We start from the raw sequence: 19,426 nt of genomic DNA on the forward strand, positions 1-19,426 counted from the left end.
ACCGAAATCAGGCTGATTATATGCTTTGCAGCCAAAGATGGAGGAGCTCTATACAGTCATCAAAAACAAGACCAGGAGCTGACTGTGGCTCAGACCATGAACTCCTTATTGCCAAATTCAGACTGAAATTGAAGAAAGTAGGGAAAACCACTGGACCATTCAGGTATGACCTAATCAAATCCCTTATGATTATACAGTGGAAGTGACAAACAGATTCAAGGGATTAGATCTGATAGATAGAGTGCCTGAAGAACAATGGATGGAGGTTCATGACACTGTACAGGGGACAGGGATCAAGATCATCCCTAAGAAAAATGAATGCACAAAGGCAAAATGGCTGTCTGGAGAGGCCTCAAAAATAGCTGAGAAAAGAAGAGAAGTTAAAGGCAAAGGAGAAAAGGAAAGATATACTCATCTGAATGCAGAGTTTCAAAGAATAGCAAGGAGAGAGAAGAAAGCCTTCCTCAGTGACCAATGCAAAGAAACAGAGGAAAACAACAGAATGGGAAAGACCAGAGATCTCTTCAAGAAAATCAGAGATACCAAGGGAACATTTCATGCAAAGATGGGCACAATAAAGGACAGAAATGGTATGGACCTAACAGAAGCAGAAGATATTAAGAAGAGGTGGGAAGAATACACAGAAGAGCAATACAAAAAAGATCTTCATGACCCAGATAACCACAATGGTGTGATCACTCACCTAGAGCCAGAAATCCTAGAGTGTGAAGTCAAGTGGGCCTTAGGAAGCATCACTGTGAACAAAGCTAGTGGAGGTGATGGAATTCCAGCTGAGCTTTTTCAAGTCCTAAAAGAGGATGCTGTGAAAGTGCTGCACTCAATATGCCAGTGGCACCAGCAACAACCCAGCTGTCAAAGTCGGAAGTGAAAGAGTCATCCTTGACAGGCACCTGTCCTCTGCTGTCACATCCACTCACCTGACGACTGAAAACTTCAGCTCCTAAGTGTCTCTCAACACTGTCCTCTTCTCCAGCTCTAGAATACAATCGTCTTCTGCCCAAATTAGTCCAAAATCATCCCAACTGGGCTTCTCACTTCTGTTCTTACTGCCCCTAAACACATACTCCACGTCCTAAAGATCCCACTCATCTTAAATCCTTTAATCCCTGTTTTTAAGAAACATCCAAACTCCTTACTAGACATTAAAGATATCTTTGTCATCTCTATCTTTAATCCTCTGCACCAATTATATTACATTTTCCATCCTCAGCCTGCCAACAGTCCTGCTGCCAGCATCCAGCAGAATGCCGAGTACTCTACAGACAGTCAATGAGTGCTTACTGAATGAACCAATGTATCAGTTAGATGAGGGGACAATAGACCAACCTATTATCTGACAGACTCAAATCTTCAGATGTACAGAAGTGTTAAGCATGTGACTAAAACCCCTGGCAAACACTTCAAAATGTCAGAGAGGGTCTGCACAAAGTAATTAGCAGTTCAAGGTCAAGGTCCTTGAGGTTAGATATTAAAGTGGAAGAAGGGAAACACAGTTGCTTACAATCAAGTACAAAGTGGTTCCCTCTATCACATGCCACAATAGGACTTGATGCCACTTTATTTAAGGTGTGGGGCACACTGCCCATGGTGTACTAATAGTAAACTCAAATATAGTGGGGCAGTGGGCTTGCCCAGGGACAGACAGACAGACCCAGATACACACACACACACACACACACACACACACACACACAAAACCAAGGGCTGGGGAAAGTCAGGTCTGCTGCACATAGGGGTCAAATAAACTCTAAGAAAGAAAGAACAAATGACAACCAAAAACCAAATGAGGAACATTTATGGAAACTCATATGACACACAATGGTATGGAATGATCTTTCATTTATTATTTCTTATATTTACCCTAAAACTCCACTAAAATTTGGCCATTCTGGAGGCGTCACTAAAAATAGAGGCTATTAATAATAAGGTCCCAGCTAGGGTCACTCACTTTAATTTAGGTACTGCTGGGAGTCAAAGGAAACATGAAGTCAAGAAAAAGAAAACAAATGCAATGGAATTAAGGCAAGCTTAGCTAAAAACCATAATTGAAATGGAATCAGTAATCTAATTAAGGGGTGGGGAGTGCCACCAACCTTTCCAGCCTCAGAAAGAGCACTTGATGTCTAGATGACAAATAAAAAGCTATCATGACTTCTAGTGACCTCAGGATGGCTCTGATGCCTACTAACCATTCACAGAGATCTTTCCCTGAGAGGAAAGACAGTCTAAGAAGAGTCCAGGAACACTTGAAGGGCAGGAGAAAGCCCAAAAGCACAAAAAGGAAGCAACGTTTGTGGGACCCAGGACCACAGGTGAGAAAATCAGGAGATGAGAAGACCGAGGACCCTTCAGGCCCTGCTGGTACTGGTGATGCCACCACACCAACAGCTGCAGCCCACCACAGGGTGCTGGCTGTGGGCCAGCTGAACAGTATCTTACAACAAATGTTGTGGGGAGGATACTATTAATTCCATTCTTCATAGCAGAAAGGTCAATTCCACCAAATATGTAAATCAGGCAAATGGTGAAATGAAGACTTGACCCGAAATCTGCCCAACTTCCAAATAATGACCTTCTTTTTGAAGTACCATGTCTAGTTACTCCCGTATAAATGACTATTCTTATCCAGAAGAAGAAAGGGAGTGTCGGCTTAAAACACTCACAGAAGAATCTGGTAGTGAGGAAGCTAGCCAGCCAAAGCAAGGTGTAAAATCATCCTGCTTCACTGATCTTATGTTCAGGTTAGAACAACCAATGCTAAAGTAATGGATGACCAAGACAATACTTTAATTTACCATCCTTCATGGGGAAAATGAAATACTGTCCTCTAGGTCTGGATTCCACCATCACTGAACTTCTCCCTGTTGAATGATAGCTGTTCCTTTCCTAATATTACTCAAAATATTAATGAAGTGAAGTCCCTCAGTCGTGTCCAACTCTATGCGACCCCATGGACTGTAGTCTAAAGCCTCCTCTGTCCATGGAATTTTCCAGGTAAGAGTACTGGAGTGGATTGCCATTTCCTTCTCCAGGGGATCTTCCCAACCCAGGAATCGAACCCAGGTCTCCTGCATTGCAGGCAGACACTTTATCATCTGAGTCACCAGGGATAATTTCAAGCTAAAAAAAATCTTTGTGACATGGCAGATATCGCCTAAGTTTTATCAGTCACCAGCAATATTACTTATATTACTACTAAAACTAACAACTAGGAACTCTGGTGCAACACTAGTAACGCTAGTTACTGTGATCACTATGCAAGTCTATCCAAACAGACCACATGTAGCCAAGGAAGGGAAAATCAGATATTCTGTCCTTTTATACCTAGCAGTGGTGGCATATGTATCTGAAGAGGCATTTCCTGCAGTTTGGAACTGTGGCAAATACAGCAATTGGCTCACTTGTACAGAGAGGCTGCAAAGCTAACATGATGCCCAGGCTCTCTTGCCACTGTGGGGCCCAACGGCCCGTAGACTCTGCCAATGAGACAGCTGCACAGGTGACTTCCCTTTGGAACTAAGGCATGATGAAAAGAGGCAGAATGTGTATGCATCCTGAGAAGACTCTTCTTTTAAAACTTCTTATTTAAAAAAAAGATAAAAACTTTTTATTTTATATTGGGCTTGTTGTTCAGTTGCTCAGTAGTGTCTGACTCTGTGATCCCATGGGACTGCAGCACACCAGGCTTCCCCATCCTTCACCATCTCCCAGAGTTTTCTCAAACTCATGTCCATTGAGCCAGTGATGCTATCCAACCATCTCGTCCTCTGTCATCCCCTTCTCCTCCTGCCTTCAATCTTTCCCAGCAACAGGGTCTTTTCAAATCAGTCAGTTCTTTGCATCAGGTGGTCAAAATATTGGAGCTTCAGCATCAGTCCTTCCAATGAATATTCAGGGTTGATTTCCTTTAGGATTGACTGGTTTGATCTCCTTGCAGTCCAAGGGACTCTCAAGAGTCTTCTCCAACACCACAGTTCAAAAGCATCAATTCTTCAGTGCTCAGCCTTTTTTATGGTCCAACTCTCACATAAAGTACTGGGGTATAACCGATTAACAATGTTATGACAGTTTCAGGTGGACAGCCAAGGGACTCAGCCGTCCATGTATATGGATCCATTCTCCCCCAAACTCCCCTCCCATTCACGCTGCCACATAACACTGAGCAGAATTCCCTGTGCTATACTGTAGGTCCTTGCTGGTTACCCATTTTAAATATAGCAGTGTGTTCAGGTCTCTCCCAAACTTCCTAACTGTTCCTTCTCCCGCACCTTCCCCGGCAATCACAAATTCGTTCTCTCTAAGTCCATGAATCTCTTCAGAGCCATTTCTTTTCACAGGAGGCACAGAGCAGGAGCCAGCCATTCACTTGAGTATCTACCGTTCACCCAGTACTTACTGGGTCCCTCATTAAAGACCTTCCCACAGCAGCAGCCAGGGCAGCTTTCCAGATTCTGGCAGGAGATGAGGATCCTAAAGGTGGGGTGGGGTGTATGCTGGGGGCTTAGCCTAGAACTCACTCCTCCAAACCTTCCAAGGATCCTGGAAGCATTCGCCTCCAGGCTTAAACCTACTTCAGCTCTAACTCCCTGGAGGAGATCCTGTGTCTAATACAGGAAATGTGAGCAATAAGAAGAAGCTCATCACTTCTACTACTTTATTAAATTTGCAAAATATTAGGTATAAAATACTTAACCACAAAGGATAAAGAAACAAACTCAATCTATTTTCATTATATTTTGGTACAATATCATTTGGGCCAGGGTAATGCTTATACACCATCGTATCACACCATTTTATAAACCTGAACCTACACTGTAATTCACCTCATTCATAAACATGAGATAACTTGACCTACTTTCTAATATATTCAGCTCCTTCTTGTCTGCATTAATCTGCAGTGACATTTTAAAAGTTGCTCTAATAATTTCCATTATATGAAAATGCATTTTTCATTTACATCATCTTTGATTTTCCTCCCACAAACAAAATACTGTGTTTTTTCAACGGTTAGCCTACAAATGTCATAGGAAACAAGATGTACAGGAGAGCTGATACAAAACGTTCCACAATGAATTGGGCTCAGTTTTTTGGTGGGGTATGAGGGTGGCTGGAGGAGGAAGAGGCAAAGAATGAGGCAATTTTGGCCAAGTCCACATAATATGGGATGGTGGGTTTGGCTCTCTTGTTGTATAACCTGTGGCAAATTAGAGAGCACAGCTTTAAACAGTAAATGTGGGCAATGGCACCCCACTCCAGTACTCTTGCCTGGAAAATCCCATGGACGGAGGAGCCTGGAAGGCTGCAGTCCATGGGGTCGCTGAGGGTCGGACACGACTGAGCGACTTCACTTTCACTTTTCACTTTCACACATTGGAGAAGGAAATGGCAACCCACTCCAGTGTTCTTGCCTGGAAAATCCCAGGGATGGGGGAGCCTGGTGGGCTGCCATCTCTGGGGTCGCACAGAGTCGGACACGACTGAAGCGACTTAGCAGCAGCATGATTTCATATCAAATACTGTAATGCTTTCCAAATAACATAATGCATCCACTCATCCCAGTAATTCTCCAATCTCAGGTTATAAAGAAGAAATCCACTTCTACTCTCGTAGCTACTTACCAACTACATCCACACTTGACCATCAATAGCCTCTCAGGCTTGGGTTTCTTCCCTCTGACGAAGCCCTCTTTAAGCCCATTATCAACAATCCTTTTCAATAGGTCCTGCTGTGTTGGAGAACTTCCTCTGGCTCCCCAACAATGAGAGCAAAGGTTTGCAAACTGCGGCCCACAAACAAAGAATGGTTTTTACATTTTTGAATGGTTGAAAAAAATTAAAAGAAGAATTACACTTTGTGACATGTGAAAACTGTGAAACAAATTTCAGCGTCCATAAATCTAGTTTTATTGAAACACTCATTTATTTATGAATTGTCTATGGCTGACTTTGATTCCAGCAGCAGAGTTGACTAGTTACAAGAGAGATGGTAACTTAAAATATTTATAGCCTAGTCCTTTATTGTAAATGATTGCCAACTCCTAGCTTGGGGTGTAGCATCCATAGCTCTTGGCCTGGCAGTGCAGGTCATGGAAACTTGGATCTAACCAACCTTCCTAAGCCTTATTTTCGTTTATTTGAAGACATAACATCTACATCACTGAAATGCTCTTCTCCATTTGTCCCCAACTTAACTCCTTTTCCTTCCTTGCCTTTTCCAAAGCTCCACTTAATTCCAACAGCTTTTAAGTTTTTTCCTAAAATTTATTATTATTGCTCTTATTTTATTTATTTAGCCACTTGGCTATAAGATCTTATTAATAGTTCCTCAACCAGAGACTAAACCTGGGACAGGGAAGAGAAAGCACCAAGTCCCGTTAGGATCTCCCTGTACCACTAGGGAATTCCCCCCACACCCCAATAGCTTTTAGATATCCTTCTCTTTCTCCATAAAAAGTGAGATCATACAGATTTATATTCCATGAGGTTAAAAAAGAAAAGTCATTTTTAAAGTGCCCAAAGGTATTCTCCATAGCACTATTTACAGTAGTAAAAGATGAAAAATATCCTAATGTACACCAGTTGGGCAGGGTGAACAAGGTCAAGGCAATTCACACAATGGAGGATGGAACAGCTGTGCCAAGGGGTGAACTTCATCACTATGACCACTACATTACACCACTATGACCACAACAGAATAAGAGCCAGGAGAGAGTAAATGAGAAAAAGCAAGGTGGAGGGAAGTGTGCACAGCATACTACTATTTGCCTAAGAAGGGGGTGAGATATAAATATTAATATGAAAACATACAACCATTTGCTGAGATTTGTTTTTTCAAAGGTGTAAGGAGAAGTCCTATCTTTTTCAATCACTACATAAGGGGAGGGAGGATGGAAATGCACGTGCGTTCAGTTGCTCAGTCATGTCCGACTCTGTGCAACCCTACAGACTGTAGTCCGTCAGACGTCTTCTCTGACCAAACGATTCTCCAGGCAAGAATACTGAAGTGGGTTGCCATGCCCTTCTCCAGGGGATTGTCCCAGCCCAGGACTGAACCCTTATCTCTTATGTCTTCTGTATTGGCTAGAGGGTTCTTTATCACTATCACATCTGGGAAACCCAGGATGGAAGAGGGTGTTTGCATGAGCAAACACCTCTGAACATATACACCTTATTTTATGGATGAGACATGAAAACCTTGACCATGTTGTGCAAAATTATTTAAACTGAAACTGAAAAAAAGAATTTCCTAAAAGCAAAAAAAAAGAAAGAAAGGAAGAAAGCAATGAACCTAACTATATATCCAGTTGGTGGTATGATGACAGAGAAGAACTATTCCAAATGTCTTTAAAATACTCTATTGTGCACATAGCATGGTATAAAGCAGACGAAAACATATAACACCATTAGTGAAACAGAAATCTGGGTGAGTGAAAAAATACAAAGTTGATAAAGCTAGGTAAAAACCCTGTATATCTGAATTGCACTCAGAAGTATTAGTATTAATTAATAATGAGTTTTATCTCTGTGTATGTACACATACACACAGACACACATTCATCAGTACCTACTCCCTAGTTCAGTTCACTGAGAGGATCCAGGAATAACACTAAGTCCAGTAGTAATAAATATTCCTAGTTTCTACATTGTACCTTCTAAATACTCAAAAGAACTAGGGTTTTTTAGAGAAGCAGTGGATCCAAATTTGGGGTACAAAATGGATAAGAAAAACCAATAACATTTTGTCATACAAGAAAGGACACAAAAACACATATTATGCCAAAATGACTTGGTCAGTACTTTCCACTGGTTAAATATGGGACAATTTGAGTATCAATAAGAATATTAAATTGAAAGACATCAGTAACATTTATACTGAAAAAAAGAAAAAGAAAAAAAACAGCCAAAAACAAAAAACAAAACACCCTCAATGTTAACTTTTAGATAACCCTACAAAAGAGAACTCATTGCTTTTTCAACAGAGTCAAAGCATCAAGCATTTATCCTGACTTTCTCTGTGAATCTCAGGGTAAACAAACAGTTGTGATTAAATGTCTTTCTTCCTTCCTTTCTATTTTTTTGGCCACACCACACTGCTTGCAGGATCTTAGTTCCCTGATCAGGAATTGAACCTGGGCCCCAGCAGTGAAAGCACTGAGTTCCAACCAGTGGACCACCAGGGAACTCCCTGAATTTCTTTTTATATATGTATTCTCATTTATAAACAAGGAAGGAATGACAGAATTGGCATATCACTATTTTGCAATCACTAATGAATTAAAAGACATAGGTAATAGGCATCAATGATCAACAGTATCACAAAATAAGACCACCGTTTACTATGTATTTCTTAATGAAAATACACAGCCTGCCTATGATATAGTCTTGCCAAATAAAACAAAAGTCTGTATATGAAGCTGACCAAAACTCGAGATTCAGTGAACAAATTACAGCAAACACAAGGAACAGAGGAACATGTTAAATGGCACTATGGGGAATCAATGATGAAAATCCAGATTGTGAAAATTTCTATAGCACAGTTTCTCAACCTCAGCACTGCTGACGTTTTGGGCCACATAATCCTTTGTTGTGAGGGGCTGTCTGTGTACTGTGGGTTGTTTAGCAGGACCCTTCGCCTCTACCCACTAGATGTCAGCAGCACCTCCGAGCAGTGACAAAAAGAACTGTCTCTAGGCAGTGCCAAATGAAGAGAGAGGAGATCATCCCAGGTGGAGAATCTCTGCTGTCAAGGATAAACAGCCAGTTTCTCCAATAAATCACAAGGATGGGAAAAGATGGAAGGGTAACCTGTAGATCAAATGGAGATTAGAAACACGTCAATCGACTACAATGTATTTTTAAATACATTTTATAATAAATAAATTTTAAAAAACTATTTATTTATTTACTTATTTGGCTGCACCAGGCCTTAGTTTCGGCATGTGGGGTCTAATTCCTTGACCAAGGGATCGAACCTGGACCCCCTGCATTGGTAGTGAGGAGTTTTAGCTAATGGACCATTAGGGAAGCCCCCAATTGCAATGTATAAACCTTATTTGGATCCTGATTCAAAGAAATTAAAAAAAAACAGTGGAAGAAATTTGAACATTAATTTGATATTTAATGATATTAAGGAAGCATTGGTAATTTCTATGTTTTTGGTGTGATAAGGTTTCATAGATATGTTTTTAAGTCTTATCAATTAGGGACATGTAATAAAATACTGACAGAGGAAAAAATTAAATAGCAAAGCAGTGCCTCCAAGTAACTGGTGGGAGACAGGAAGGTATACGTGATGTAAGACCAGCTAAGAATTAATCATCATTGAACTTGAGTGATGGGCATGTAGCTCACCATACAATTCTCTTAACTTCTGGATATGTTTGAAAGTCTCCATAAGGGCTTCTGTGGTGGTGCAGAGGTTAAGAAAGTCTCCATAATACAGAGGTATGAATAAATCAATCTGGCAGGTAATTTCAGTCCCAGTCCTCACAGAGCACATAAGCTCCAGAATGACCAGCAGAGGGATGTAAGAATCTGTAGTTCCCCAGGTCTGTCCAGTTTCTAAATGCCTCCTGGGTTCCTACTGGGATGCTGAAAGTAATCATATTGTTTACGACACAGCCCTTAGACACAGGAGCCAACTGCTTAGCTGCAAGTTCTTTCAGTGCTGGGAGAAAACTTGTGTTGGGCTGAGTGGGCGCTAGAATTCTGGCATCTAAGGTGGCATCTGCCTAAGGGATATTCTAGGGCAAATTTGTCTGTGAAGGATTTTTGCCTAAGTCCTGGATACAGATGTTCGCCTCCAAGTAAGGTATCAAATTTTCCTCATCCTGGAAGGAACCCAAGCTCTGTGAGCTGCCCAGCCTACCTCAAATCATCATCCTAGGTAAGAGAAAATAAACTTCTATCTTGTTTAACCTATCAGGATTTATAGTCTGTTCCACCATGTACAGCAAAACTTATACCAATTAAGCCAGAAATAAATTCTTCTTTCTCTTGGAAGGCTGTTCTAGCCTACAAGAAATAGCCACTTCTTTCTCTGAACTGACTCTCTTCCTGCACATTTGTCACTGATGCCTCTGCACTCTTCCTGGAATTTCTTTCTTCCTGGAAACTTGCAGACCAAACACGACGATGTCATTGCGTGCTCCAGGGCCAATTCTTATTTCTGTCCTTCCTAGCTCAGAGCATTGACTGTGCCTCCTCTGAATCTGAGTTTCTGTGAACAGTGGCCACCAGAGAGGACAAGGGCCTTGCTCCACACAGCTTATCCCCCAGGCCTGTGTTAAACTCTCCAGTGGGACAGAAAAAGGAACCAAGAATCCTGTGTGACCCAGATGCCTAAGCCAAATGCTCTCCTGCAGCGGAGATAGAGTCATTCTTCACTCCTTAGAGGTAAATAAATGGGCGACTATAAAATGTTCAGGGATTTGAACATTTGAACATTCCTGGGGAATGTTCAGGATCAGGTAATAAAAGACTAATAAAAAAGACTTCTTAAATGTCACTTATTTCCCTCTCTTGCTCAGGGGTTGGGTTCTATCCCAGTCTTCTAGAAGCTATGTTTATAGGCATGGGATAAAACCTTAACCAAGATTTAAATTATCCTAGGAGACTTTTCCACCAAATCACTTTTGCTCAAGTATCACTTGAATATAAAACTGAAGATCAATGATCTTTGTAAAACAGAACCAAAATTGTCTCACGTGTATTACAACTCTGTTCATTTAGCACACTTTCCTACCCTGACAACCCATCAATTGATAGATAAATAACAAATTGCCAAGTCAGAATTTATCTTTGCAAGATGATGGCAAGGTCACCTTGGACTAATCATTATCTAATTGAAATGTGAGAATTCACCTCTGATCACCACTTCAACAAAGGAAATACTGACCCCTCTCTATTCATTCAGTCTCAATTTCACTAAACTCAGATAGTTCCTCTATAAACAAACAAGCGTGCATGCATGCTAAGTCGTTCAGTCGTATCCAACTCTTTGTGACCCTAAGGACTGTAGCCCACCGGGCTCCTCTGTCCATGGGATTTTCCAGGCAAGAACACTGAAGAGGGTTGCCATGCCCAGGCATTGTCTAAAGACATCTCTTTCATGCTTGTTTCGGGAACATGCACAAAATAGGTCAAGATGTTTGGAGAATAAGCACTATTTGCACTGAGGACCCCATGTTAATGCCACCACCTTGACCTAGCAGAGGAGACAAAGAGGAACTCCATCTGTGGCCTCTGACACCTCAATGGGCTATGACACAGAAAGCAGATGACAGGCTCCATGGTAGACAGTGGAGAGACTGCTGGTTCCACTATTAAAGCTCCACCTGGGTCTACTTAGTAAGTAAGGCAAGCATCCCAGAGAAGGGAGAAGGACAACACTGTGTGGACCCAACAGCCATCCATCTGGTCACTGTCATAACAGTAAATCACTAAACAGAGTTAAGCCAGACGATTTACTCCGACCAGTCCATTCATGAGAGAAAGTAAAGTGTGTTCAAAGTACAACTTGATTGTCTCTCCAATCTTTCTAAAATAACTACCAAAACACACCTTATATTAAGATAATCAGAGAATTCCCCTGGTGATCCAGTGACTAAATGCACCTAACTCACACACAGATACTTGAAGGTCTAAGAAAACCCTTAGATCAATAACCACCATTGATAAAGCACCTTTCCAGTTTGCCATCACGACAAAGAGTATAAAGCCCTCTTTTTTACTTTGAATTCACAAAAGGGACATTAAGCAGGTAAGTACTTTCCAATTTCCAGTCATTCTGTATAAGGAGTCCCTGATCACACAGTGCAGCCACAAGGTTGAAGATGGGAATTAAAACAGAGCTGATTCTCCTAGAGCAGCAGGAATTTTTCGGGGGAAGATAGAGGTTTGTTGAAGAAAGCATGCAAGAGACAGAAGTTTTTTCTAATCTATAAAATTACAGCTGCCACCATGCCCCCAGCCTGTGCCAGAATCTAAGAAGCACTTCCCAGTGGAGACCTTGGATAGCTGTCATTGAGATTCTCAACTTCACGGTATACAAAATGTCAAGGGTAACATCTGTTTCATGGGGCTGGTGTGAAGATTTCCATAGACACCAGGCCTCTAGTACCGAGGTGTCTAACACATCAGGTCCTCATTAGATGGTGGTTAAGGTCAAAGATCAATTGGGCTTCACTGGTGACTCAGTGGTGAAGAATCTGCCTGCCTAGACAGGAGATGTGGGTTCAATCTCTGGTTCAGGAAGATCCCCTGGAGATGAAATGGCAACCCACTCCAGTTTTCTTGCCTGGAAAATCTCACGGACAGAGAAGCCTGGCAAGCTACAGTCCGTGGTCTCGCAAAAGAGTCAGACATGACTTAGTGTTTAAACAACAATGTCAAAGACCAGGCTACTGTCCCTTTATAGACACCAGAGTCTGAAGCTACTTTTCCAACAGCAGAAAACAACAACAACAACAGCAACTTCTCCTGCCATCAGCACTAGCTCACAGGCAGGTAGCACACCCAGAAATCAGTTCTTGCTAAAGCCTGTGCCAGTGAGACCTCCAAAAACAAAGTGGGTTCCCAGGAGGGATGAGAAGGCAGAGTCTAGAAAAAGACTCAAGACCGCTGGGGCTGTGTGCAAGGGAGGATCCACTCACATGTGCTCCATCGCAGGGCCTAGGCGTGAGGACATCAGGCTCAGAGAGGAAGAGATATAACCACTCCGTAATCTGACTGCCATGGGAGCAGCAGCTACCTAGTGATGATAGAGTTAAAGGTTGCTTCTTGGTTTTAACATTTGGAGTCAAGTTATAGGTAACTCATGGAAACCTTTGCAGGGATGAAAGAATATAATTATTACCAACTCCGAGAATATAAAATTCAAAGGTACAGCTGCCCAAAATGGAAAGGCTGAGTGGAGGAAGGATGGTAGACAAGAAACAGTGACTCGAGGACCCAGAAACAGTGCCTCTAAGACTGGAAGGGGCTGCACGTGTCATCCAAGGGCACAGAGGGAGGATTCAAAGCATGAATCAGCCATAGAAGGAAGAGAGGTGGGGAGGTCAGAAAGAGCTAAACAGTCATCACAAGACACCAAAAACCTGCCTTTTAAAACTGATAAAGGGAGAAATGGTGCTGCAAGCATAATATTTATATATGTGGAAATCACCGAACAAGCAGGAAAAATGATCCGTGTGGGTGGGGGTGGCGGGGACAGCGGAGATTGGTTACTTCTAAGAAGAAAAGCTGGTAAGTGAAGGAAGAGAGAGTGTGAGATACTTGTTCCTTTCCATGAGAAGCTTTTCTGTAGCATTTTCTGTTTTTATCCATTTGCATACATTACTTTGACTTAAATTTTTTTTTTTTAAATGAAAGATCTTCTATAAGACCATTGTTTAGACCACAGCAGGAGGATTCTTCTCAACTTCTACCAGGCCTGACCTTGGTGTGTTGAGAAGACTGCAGCTGGCTTTACGCTGTGTTTACTTTATTTTAATCTTAACGAAGTCATGTTTAAACTCTACAAGTGCAGTAGGCATTTTACAGTTCTGGAAAGCTGTCCAATTCTGGTTTGTTGTAAACAGAATAGAAAGGCTTTGATGGTCATTTTAGATTGTCAGAAAATGGGGCTTCACAGCTAAGAAAACAAGAGAGTCATTTTCAAGATATATGTTCAATAGGCACAAGTATTCAGAGCCTTGGAGTCCATGAAATACAATCAATTCTTAGACAGCAAAGGCTCAAATCTTGAGTTCTCCAGGAAGGCTTTTAAACTTTGAAAGAAATTAACTGATGAGCATAATTAGCCAAAAAGCTTAAGAAACAGCATATTCTACAACACCCATGGATTAAGTTTAATTACGAAAACGATCTGGAAATGGCTATTTTGTTGTTGTTGCACAACATTTAGCAAATACAGACAGCAGAGGAAGGACCCCATCACAAGTCTGGAAATCCTGATCAAGGAGATAATGCTAATTAGGACTCTCAGCCACTCGGGGAGCCCACAGCGGGTGGTAAGGGGCAATGCCTACAGTCGACAAGCAGAGTCACCTCAGGAAAAACCAGCTAATGGAGATGGCAGGAAGACAGAAGTGCATAACAGATTACATTTTTAATGAAGAAAAGCAAGCACAGGAACAACTTATCTTTTCTGACATAGCTGATTAAGTGACTGATACAGAGTAACAAATAGCTATGTAGATCCTGCCTTGAATTTTACAGATTCAATCCTCTCCTAAACAGCACTGGGAACTAAAAATTCCCCAAGCGCCAAAAACAATGTTTTTCATTTAAACTCAGTTTTAAAATATTTTTTCTTACTAGCCTGCAGGGAACATGGAGATAAGTTCAGATTATTGCATCTATTCTCAAATCTGGAATATACCATGAGTCATTAAGTTAAACACTAAACAAATCATTTATCACATGCTCTCGTCCATCTACTCTCCATCAATCTCTCTCATCTCTCTCACTTGCTTGCAATGCTTTAAAGCATCCCGTTTATTCTTGTGAAGCATGGTTGTCTCACATTTAATAGCTTATCGCTACAACATCTCACCCAGCATGGCCTTGCCTTCTGAGAGGCTCACAACATGACTGATTGATAACATTGCTCATTCTTTAAATTTTATTCAGAGTAGGACTGGCCCAGATCCCTACAATTCTACTTCCTCTCATTTATGTCAAAATAAAAGTGCCTCTAGCATTTATTCATGACTTCAGACACTTCCAGAAACGTCAACATTTCAGATCATCTCTCTTATTCCTATACATTTAAGAGAAATGTTTCTGTTATTGTCATCATTGTTTGATACAGCTTTTCCCTTTAAAGAAAGGGAGGGGGTGGTGTGGGGTGGGCAGTAAAATAAATATCCCTGGGGTGGAAGCAACCCAACTGAAGCATACAAATCAGGCAGTAAACCAAGTGTCAGGCTGACAGAAGGGGAAACAACCAGATAAGTCTGTCAGATTTCATTTAAGTTTCCCAGAAACTAGGAATATTAAAACACAAGAAAGCCAGACATCACTGGGGGAAAGAGTTTAAAAGGACTGAATCACCATGTTGCAATCAACAAAGACCATAGTTAACAACACAGCATCCTGAAGCAATCAGGGTTGGGCATGCGGCATCGTGAACCATGTGTTAACTACTGCTCCTCCCTCACACTATCTCACTGTCCTCATACTCAGTCCATTATTGCCTGTGTCCTCCACCCATCCCACCCCTCCAACACATCCCCACATCTCCAAGGAGAAGTAAGCAAGAACCGTACTCTTCCGTTCTCTACAGACCCAAGGCATAAGAACACATCTGGCACACTGGTTTTGGATCTGAAATTGATGGGAAAGCCATATATCTGATGCTGGGAAAGACTGAAGACAGAAGGGGAAGGGGGTGACGGAGGATGAGATGGCTGGAAGGCATCACCGACTCAATGGACACGACTTTGAGCAAGCTCCGGGAGATGGTGAAGGACAGGGGGAAGCCTGGCACGCTACAGTCCATGGGGTCGCAGAGAGTTGGACACAACTGAGTGACCGAAAAACAATGGTATATCTGATGTGTTTCCTGTCCACTGTGCCCAGCCCTTCACTGAGACTGGCCACCTAGTGCGGTCTGCACATCCTCAAAAGACAACATCCGTGTCAAGACACCCAGAAGATCTCAGGGCAGGATGGCTCCTTTACTTTTTCCTGTCCTGTATATGTCTGGTCCCACTGCCCTCAGCTCCTAACTCTTGACCATGTCCTTGACCCCTTCCCAGCCTTGCATTCCTCGCACTTGGCATTTGCAATTGTGTCCAGAGTTAGATATTCAGCCCTTCTCACCCCTAGCTCTCAGCATCCCTACAGTGCAGGCAGACACTTATCCATCAAACATCACGTGTCCAGAGGCTGCCCACAGTGGTGTGAAGTGAGGATTCTGCACACTTTTATCAGACAACTCAACACACTGTCACATCTTCATTTTTCCACTGACTGCAAGGTGGCTCACAGATAAATTTAATGTTCACATGGACGAGCCATTTTCACTTAGGTTCCCCAGCAGAACAATCCCTTGTCTTTTCACCTCTGACTTCTTGTCAGAGAAGTCAACCATGCCAGCTGTCACAGTACTTTCTGAAAATAGCCAATGTATATAACTAGAGTATATTTCTTTCCCACTTTAAAGGAATGATACAGTTTTAGAGGTAGAAGAGCTGTTATGAATCACGCACCCAGTATTTCCCAGAACTCAGTCCCCAGGCCGGCACTAGTTGATGCGTAATGGTCAGTGGTCACCAGAGAAACAAGAAAGAGGAAGGAAATAAAGAGCGTTTTCACAATGCTAAACACAATCAAAAGGCAAATTCACGACACACCTACTTTTTCAGTAGTAAAATATTTTTCTTTCATGAAATGATATTAGCAGATGCTAGTTATTTTTGAAAAATATGAAAAATTGTAAAACAAAATAAAGAGATTAGCATATAAATAGAGAACACTCATGCACTATCCAGCTTAAACAATGACCAACTTCCTTTAAGTATAGCCTGAAAAATCTAGTAAAAATAGATCTTCATTTTCTGTTTTCCTCTTTCACAAAATATAAAAGTGTGGGAATTATGAGGCTGGGCCAGCCTCTACATTTTACAGATAAGGATTTGGAGACTAGCAGAGATTAACCCGTCTAGAGTTGCACAGCTGGTCGAGAACTAATATATCTGTTATGCCATGATACGGTTTTGGAGCAGAAACCAATCCTTTTTAACCTGTTAGACTTTAACTGAGTCACAGCCAAGACTTGAAGAAGACTGCCTTTTGTCCCTGCCCAGGGCACTTCATACACACTACTTGGGAGCAGAGAGAAGGCAATGGCACCCCACTCCAGTACTCTTGCCTGGAAACTCCCATGGATGGGGGAGCCTGGTAGGCTGCAGTCCATGGGGTCACGAAGAGTCGGACACGACTGAGCGACTTCACTTTCACTTTTCACTTTCATGCATTGGAGAAGGAAACAGCAACCCACTCCAGTGTTCTTGCCTGAAGAATCCCAGGTACGGCAGAACCTGGTGGGCTGCCATTTATGGGGTTGCATAGAGTTGGACACGACTGAAGCGACTTAGCAGCAGCAGCAGGCACAACAAATACAACTAAATGAGGAAAACCAATAATCTGTAACCAATGTATACTTCATCTCACACTGTAGCAATTGTGTCCCATCGCTGGAGGGCTCCAGGAACCACTAAACTGTTTCAGCACAAAGATTACTGAAAATAGGTCCATCATTACTAAAAAAAAAGGGTATCTTTTTAGATATCATGCTGCTGCTGCTGCTAAGTCGCTTCAGTCGTGTCCAACTCTGTGCGACCCCATAGACGGCAGCCCACCAGGCTCCCCCGTCCCTGGGATTCTCCAGGCAAGAATACTGGAGTGGGTTGCCATTTCCTTCTCCAGTGCATGAAAGTGAAAAGTGAAAGTGAAGTCGCTCAGTCGTGTCTGACTCTTCTCGACCCCATGGACTGTAGCCTACCAGGCTCCTCCATCCATGGGATTTCCCAGGCAAGAGTACTGGAGTGGGGTGCCATTGCCTTCTCCTTAGATATAAATATGCGTGAGTTAATATACAATATTTGACTTTTTCTTTCTTCACTCTGTATAATAGGCCCTAGGTTCTTCCACCTTGTTAGGACTGACACAAATACATTCTTTTTTTATAGCTGAGTAATATTCCATTGTATGTGAGTGAGTGAAGTCGCTCAGTCGTGTCCAACTCTTTGCGACCCCATGGACTATAGCCCACTGGGCTCCTCCATCCATGGAATTTTCCAGGCAAGAGTACTAGAGTGGGTTGCCATTTCCTTCTCCAGGGGATCTTCCTGACCCAGGGATTAAACCCGGGTCTTCTGCATTGCAGGCAAACACTTTACCGTCTGAGCCACCAGGGAAGTACCAATGTATAATGTAACACAATCTCTGTATCCATGGAGACAGACCTAGAGAACAGAATTGTGGACACGGTAAGGGAAGGAGAGTGTGGGACTAATTGAGAGAATAGCATGGAAACATATACACTCTGTATGCAAAAGAGATGGCAGGCGGAAATTTGCTGTGTGACACAGGAAGCCCAACCCAGTGCTCTGGGATAACCTAGAGGGATGGGGTGGGGAGAGAGACGGAAGGGGAGTTCGGGAGGGAGGGGACACATGTATACCTCTGGCTGATTCATGCTGATGTATGGCAGAAACCAACACAATATTGTAAAGCATCCTCCAATTAAGAAACAAAAAAGGCTGCTGAAAGTTCCACATTAACTTCTCATCCAGTACTTCCCTCCCTAACTCCAAAATTATAAGGTAAATTTTGAGTGAGAGAATGACAGTCCACACAATAAGGTAAAAAACCAGCTACTAACCCCTTTTTCCAAGCCCTACCCTGCCCCCATCAAACTAGCAGACGGAAAAAAATCACACAGCAGTGGAGGTAATAAGACCAGGCAGCTACAGTCCTATCTCACAGAACCGTGGTAAAAAAAAAATCAAACAAGACAGCATGAAGCGACAATGTTTTAATGCTCTGTAAAATTTTATCAGTGCAGGAAGGTGACCCATTGAAAATAAAATAGTTTTTTTTAACAGACTCACCTAAATTCTCAGTTTATGTGAAATCGATTTCCCTGAAGCATCTGAGAATCCTTCAGCAGCAATACCTAAAACAGTTATGAAAACCATCAGAATCAACTAATGTTATAGACATCAGTTTTCCAAAAAAAAAAAAACTCAATCTATACATTTGGTCATTTCCCCCACACTAAGTGCGAAAGGAAATAACTCAGGAAACAATGAATTTCCGCTGCAACACATGGGCTGGGAATTTTCTTGACCAACAGGGAATCAAGGTCCCAAGGCACTTATTTCAGAGACCAACATTACGTTCCAGTTGGCAAAGAAGCAAAACACATTATTTTCTTCCCTGTGATGGGAATGTTTAATGGCTTTAGATTTAAACAAAGATCAAATATATACATTATCCTTCCTGCCCCCACCTATATTTAAAACAAAAATCACAGGCACTGCACTGATTGTTTTTAAAATCAGCATCCATGAGCTCTTGTCTTATTCACTTTTTCCTCCTGTCTGGGAAGCAGTCCCGTCTTGCTTCCACTGTTTCCATCTTACTCCCAGTTCTCTGAGGCACTTGATATCTGAGAATTTAGCACCTTATCCATGCAAACCCAATTTGAAAGAGAGAAGAACCATAATAGATCACAGATTATGGCCAACAAAATGGGCCAGCATTAAACATTAAACAATGACTGCTGTTAATAGTTAAACAATGGCCTGAGTGAGAACACATATATGAAATAACCAGACAATAAACATGCAGCCACAGAAACAGGTTTCATATGAAATAGACCAAGTGCATGT

The 19,426-nt window shown here is 42.0% G+C and overlaps 1 protein-coding gene across 10 annotated transcripts in view; it reads right to left on the reverse strand.

The window, feature by feature from the left end:
- Nucleotides 1–19,426, reverse strand: part of TLN2 (talin 2) — a 495,231-nt gene that overhangs the window by 265,134 nt on the left and 210,671 nt on the right. For 9 of the 10 annotated variants that reach the window (XM_024998001.2, XM_024997999.2, XM_024998003.2 and 6 more), the window contains one exon: nt 18,644–18,708. The exons of the other annotated variant lie outside the window; for it this stretch is intronic. The gene's annotated coding sequence lies outside the window, so the exon portion shown is untranslated. The remainder of the gene's footprint in view (nt 1–18,643; nt 18,709–19,426) is intronic. 10 annotated transcript variants of the gene reach the window in all.

The sequence above is a fragment of the Bos taurus genome, chromosome 10, assembly GCF_002263795.3.
Source record: "Bos taurus isolate L1 Dominette 01449 registration number 42190680 breed Hereford chromosome 10, ARS-UCD2.0, whole genome shotgun sequence".
In the NCBI taxonomy this organism is placed as follows: Eukaryota; Metazoa; Chordata; class Mammalia; order Artiodactyla; family Bovidae; genus Bos; species Bos taurus.